Source organism: Hipposideros armiger, unplaced genomic scaffold, assembly GCF_001890085.2.
Source record: "Hipposideros armiger isolate ML-2016 unplaced genomic scaffold, ASM189008v1 scaffold_52, whole genome shotgun sequence".
Taxonomy (NCBI): Eukaryota; Metazoa; Chordata; class Mammalia; order Chiroptera; family Hipposideridae; genus Hipposideros; species Hipposideros armiger.
In genome coordinates this window covers 752953-758952 of record NW_017731402.1, presented here as the reverse complement: position 1 = coordinate 758952, position 6000 = coordinate 752953, and the positions used below count along the sequence as shown (strand labels likewise).

At 39.7% G+C, this 6000-nt stretch overlaps 1 protein-coding gene across 6 annotated transcripts in view; it reads left to right on the top strand.

Moving 5' to 3' along the window:
* Positions 1–450: 450 nt before the first annotated feature.
* CCDC68 (coiled-coil domain containing 68) overlaps positions 451–6000 on the top strand; it is a 51744-nt gene continuing 46194 nt past the window's right edge. For 3 of the 6 annotated variants that reach the window (XM_019640598.1, XM_019640600.1, XM_019640596.1), the window contains exon 1: positions 451–578. The gene's annotated coding sequence lies outside the window, so the exon portion shown is untranslated. Of the gene's footprint in view, positions 623–5811; positions 5942–6000 lie in introns of all 6 variants that reach the window. The other 3 variants (XM_019640599.1, XM_019640597.1, XM_019640601.1) reach the window with 3 other exon arrangements.

The window sequence follows — 6000 nt, the reverse complement described above, 5'->3', positions numbered from 1 at the left end:
GATCCACAGAAAGCTTTCTGGGGAAAACCAGTGAAATAGGCATAGAGTTTATAGTTACGGACAAAGCGAATTTCTTACTTTTGACAAACGTACCATGGTAACGTGAAACGTGACTATGAGGGAATAACATCTGAGCGGTTTAGGGAACTCGGTACTATCTCTGCAACTTTTTCGTAAATCTAAAATTACTCCAAATAAAAAAGTTTAATTATACACAACAAAACTAAAAGTGTATGAACTTAGTGCAAACAGAACCTTCTTTAAAAAGCAGCAGCAGCTATCCCCCATATTCCTACTGAGGGGTGCAGTGTTCGGAACTTGTGTTTTCACGGTGCAGGCAGTGCACCCCGGGGTGTGTGGAGCAGGGCGTGTGCGTCCGGGCGCAGCAAGAGCCCAAGCTCCTCCCCGGAGCCACCCCGGCGCCGGACTCTGCCCCGGGCGCGCCCTGCAAGGCGGAGCCCAGTCCTCCGGCGGCGGAACCACCATTGGTCCGGCGCAGCCGGTCCAGGCCAGAGGCTGGAAAGCGCAGGGAAGGAGCTGAGCCGGGACCCCGCGCGCGCTGATCGCCCTCAGTCTGGGTAGGTGATCCCTGGAGATCTGCGGCCCCTGCGGTGGGCGCCAGGTAACCCCCCCACCCCGGTGAGTGGGTGTTTAGGTGCCGTTGGAGTGGGTTCCTCCAGCACAGATCGTTACACCAGGAGCATTTCCCTGTCAACAGGTCCGGAGAGCATTCCTCCTGGTAAAGCTCTCTTCTGTGCTCGGATTCCCTGGGCGAGAAGGTTCTGCTCCCCTAGGAAGAGAATGCGTTGCCTTTCCCTGAGAAAGGATCACCCCTCCTTAGCCCCACGCACAGCTGGTTATTTAGGTTGCTGGTATGCAGTCCCTTTGCCGGGGACCCTGCGATTTCTGCTTGCTAAATTCCGAAGCGGTGGAGAAAGCCCTTCAGAAAACTTGCTGTCATCTGTGAACCCCCGCGTCGTGGCTTTGAAAGGTCACAGGTCCCCGTAATGTTTCAGAGCACAAAAGAACAAATGAATGAAGGTGGTTGTCTTGCCCTTCATTCATTCGTGCTGGCTTCTGGAACTGCAGGTGTAGCGGAAGGAGAACTGACATAGGCTGACAGCTTTCTGCTGTCGGGGGATGTCAGGGCTGGAAATTCCAGAGCCCTAGACGGTTGTGCAAAGGGGCAGTGTCAGCTTACTGAAAGGACAGGACAGCACAGTGCAAGGGGAGATTTTAGACTGGATGATGATATGGCTGTGATTTTCAGCCTTTTTCAGAAGGAAAAAAAAAGTGTAGAGAAAGAGAATATAGGGGTCGGGAGAAGCAATTAGCTCCCAACATAACTGAAGTTGTGTCTCTTCACCACTACACTATAGTTGTTTGATATAGTTGTTTGAAAGTATGACACAATACTTTCTTGGCATCTATAGACTAGATGATGTGTGGAAATACAAAAGGAAATTACTGTATTCTGCATTTGCAACAGGGAAAACATAATCTGTCTTTTTTATTTTACCTAATGCCATTAAATATTCAGTTCTGCGGAAGTCTGGCTTTTCAGAAATTTGAGCTGAGCTGGCATCTCAAGTACCCTGGCTGACACAATTGGTGCTGTTGTTTCCTGTCGCTAGACTGTCCACCTCCCCCGACACACAGAGAGTGAAGGTCCCTGACACAGAACAGAAGAATTTGTGCTTAAGACGGGGAATGCTCTAGAAGTGGCTCCTCAATTTATAGACAGAATGAAAACAGTTCCCACTTCCTGTGACCCAGGCAAACTTCTTAAGAAGTTTTGTGATTTGCTAAATAACTTAAACCTGGGCTAACTAAAAAGAGGCTTTTGAAATACAGACACTTTTTAAGTTGCATTATTCACCTTTATGATTTCGTGAATTATTACAGGCATGTTATTTGTTAGTTTGTTGATTGAAATAATAAATGGGCGTGATTTGTAATCCAAATTCTGGCCAAAGATGAAAAATATAAGCTATATTTGCCCAAAACTGGAAAATGAGGTGTATATTTATTTGCTTGGGATAAGGACTGAAAAGGGAAAGAATTGAAGATTTTGGAGGCAATTTTAAAATCTGTGAAAATTAGTTTGTCTCAAATCTTTTGAACTGAGATATTTATATCAAAATTATATGGCCATTTATTTACTGAAAAAACTTTATGATGGCAAAATGTTACTATCAATGTAATAACACATTTAAGTCAGTTTGCATTTTATTAAGCATGAAACCTTCATATGTTCGGAAAACAAAAGCATGTATGTGTTTCCATTGAGTTTTAGGAAACATTTGGTGCATCTGGATTTTGGGCCAATTGATACATTCATTGAACCAATATTTTTTGAGCTCCTAATGTACAGGACACTATGTTCTGTGTTGGAGACACAGGGGGATCTAGAGCTGTGTAAATAAGACACAGTCCCATCCTCATGGAATTTATACAACATTGGAAACTTCCAGGACACAGGAGACCATAGATTAAGGAACCCCATCAGTGATCATCCATCAGTTTGACAGTGACTGAAACTAGATTATTCTTCAAATCATATACTCTCTTACACTGATTTAAGTAGTCAAATCTAAAAACTGTAAAGCAACTTACATGTTATTCGGGTCAGTGGATTTCTTTTTTTCATAGTTGGGGACGAACTCAGGAATCATGTATTTAGGGTTTCATATGACATTGAGGACGGCATTTAAATATATAGACGCAAATCTGTGTCACTGGCCCACAATGTGATATTATGAAATATTGAGATATTAAACTTAAAATGACTAAATATCACTTTGAGGCAGATTAAATAAAAACTAAAGTTGTTGTAATGGATGCCAGTAATTTAGGGGGAAATGAGTGAAAAACTTCAAATCAAGGAAATTCTATCAAATTGTTTTTTCTTGTAAATTGGAAAAATATGACTGCAATTAGATTTTACCCCAGAGGAAAAGAGACTTTAGTCAAAGCATTCCTACTTTTCTTTCTTTCTTCCTTCCTTCCTTCCTTTCTTTCTTTCTTTTTTTTTTTTTGCTGTTCTTTAAAACAGCTTTATTAGAGGTATAATCTACATACCATAAAATACATTCAAGCATACAATTCAATAATTTTTAGGAAGTTTATAGGGTTGTAAAATCCAATCACCACGATCCAATTTTAGAACATTTCCATGATCTCAAAAAGATCCCGTGTGCCAGTTTGCAGTCACTTGCTATTCTCACTCCCAGCCCCAGGCACCCACTAATCTTTCTCTCTTTAGATTAGACTTTTCTGGACATTTCATATAAATGGAATCATATAATATATGGCCTTTAGCATCCGGCTTCTTTAACCTAACATAATGGTTTTGAGGTTCACTCAGGTTGTAGCATGTGTCAGTAGTTGGTTTCTTTTTTATTGCTAACTAATGAATATTCATTCCACTGTATGACTCTAACACATTTTTGTTCACCAGTTGGTGGCCATTTCTGCAATTACATTTAAGTGGTAAGACAGATACATTGGTCTAGCTTCCGTATAGCATAAGTTGAAAATAACTGATAGAAGCCAACCTGGTATGTATATTTATGAAAAATATATTCCTGGTATGGATTAATGATGTTTATGGAATATGACATAGCTGTGATCTTTCCGTGATACTCCCATGAATATTGTAAATAGAAATAAAAAGATAAAAAGAACCCTCAGTTCTGTGCAGATAAAAAGAACCATCAGTCATTTAGTATTCTAGGTTGGACTTGGAAGGTGTTTAATTCTTGACATTAATGTTTGGAAAGAGCATACGTCTCCTTTGCTACATTTTTTTTTTTTTTTTTGCAGATGACATGCATTTACAGTGGGGGAATTTTGAATGATTGTTTGACCTAACAGTGATAATGGAAGTACTAAAAACACAAGTGTTCCTTAATAACGTAATTTTAGTGGTACACTTAACATAAAGCATGAATCACCTGTAGCCTTTAGCCAAAACCTAGAAGAGGATGTGTCTGGATTTATGTGCTTTTATTATTCTGTAGTTTCTATGACTGTGCTAAAGAATGAAACTGATATGATTGTTTCTGTATTTACAAAATTAGGCATTTTCTCTTAGATCAGAGAAAATCCAAAATGGAAGAAATGCCACTCCGTCTTTCTCTGGGGCTTTATTTGGAGCTTGACCAAAATCCTAAATTATTGAGGTTCCTGTGAAGCGGTACTGTTTTTCTGTGTGTAATCTGGAGAACAAAGCAAATACGAACGTTCTAACACTGCAAAAGCGCTGATTTTGGCTATACCTCTCTTAGCAATCAGGAGCCTTGAACAGCAATTCAGTCAGAGCTGTTTTCTTATATACCCCCATTCACCCAGCTTTGTGCCAACTACTATATGATAACTGAATTTTTAGGACAACCAACTTACTTTTAAAGATCCCCTTAGGAAGACTTCTTCAGTGGAGTAGAAGCCCTCCCTTAAATATAGGTAGATTCTGTGAAGTTAATGAGAAGACAGTGTGTCTCTGAGTGCCTGTAAGTTACTGCTGAAATTGCAAGTTCCTTTTGGGGAAAAGAGAGCATTCACATACCTTGAAGGTCTCAGTTTATTGACAACAGAGAATACAAAGAATTTTATCTTTAAAGTTCTGAATTTTGAAAACAAGAGAGACTAAGTTAAATGATATAGTTTCCAAAGCCAACTGTGCCCCTTTGGAGGTCCGTTTTTCTGCTTACAATATCAAAACAACTTGCAAAAACCCCTAGGTGGATACGTTACTGTTTTCATGATATCTGTATTCAGATGAACTGATCAAATCTCTGTTGGTAATGTCTTTTTTTTTTTTTAACTTGGTAAGGCTTTACAATTTTCTAGCACAGATGTGTTTCTCTAGTCATGCTGACAATTTCATTCCAAATGTCTCCTAAGAGTCATATACCAATTACAGGAATCCAGCTTCATCCTCACTTTCATGCACTTTGAAATCAGATTGGACATGCCCTCCAGAAAGAAGGGTCCATCAGCGCTGAGCTGTAAGCATCTTCTTATGATTTTGATGAGCTCACACACTCATCATTCATGTTGACATGATGTGGTATAAGGAACTTGGTTTCACCCAGAACCCGATGCTGTTCCTCACTCTTGTATCTTGCTATTATCTCCCAGATTTTGGTAGGATGCTGCCCTCACATTGGTTTGACATCTTCCTGGCATGGCAGGGTGGGAGAAGTCGGCAGCCACCCTATTAAATAGACTTTGTAGCCACTGATCAGACAGTCTACAGGCAAATGAGCAACTGTGAAGGATAAAAACAGTTATGCATCTGGAAAACGATTAAGAGGAATGGGTAGAAAGATAAGGAGTTCTAGGTTCACGTTTTAGATTTAAATTTTGTTGTTGCAAATATTCTTATATACTTCTTATAGTATATGCCCTCCTACTGTTCCACCTTAGTACATAATAAGTATAATTAACTTTCTTAAGATGTTTAAGATATTCCCTTGTTTCTGTCACCATATTGAATGTCAGGCTTCATTAACTATTCTTGTAGCAGCAACAGTTCTACCTACCTTTCAGTAAGTAGGCCAGTTATCTCCTTTTTAACAATCCTGATTTCATTGCTACTTTTTTGCCATTTACACTTTTGAGGTGGGGAGGGGTCAGTGATTTGAATGGAGAAAAGTCCAGCTAATCGTGACTTCCAGTTAGCTCTGATAAAGTCAGTGAAGGTCCTTGGATTTTGAAATCTCAATTGTACTTTGCTTTTTCTAGGGGACTGTTGGATTATCATTTTTAAAATAACAGTATATAAATTCACCTTTTTTTTTCATGTAGAGTTCTATAAGTTTTGAAAAATGGTTACTGTCATAGAACCACCATCACCATCAAGATACATCACTCCTCACCAAAAAACGTCCCCTGTGTCTCCTTTGTAGTTTGCCCGTCTCCCACTCCTAGTCCCCAGGTAACCACTGATCTGTTTTCTGCCGCTATAGCTTTGAATTTTCTAGAATGTCATATAAA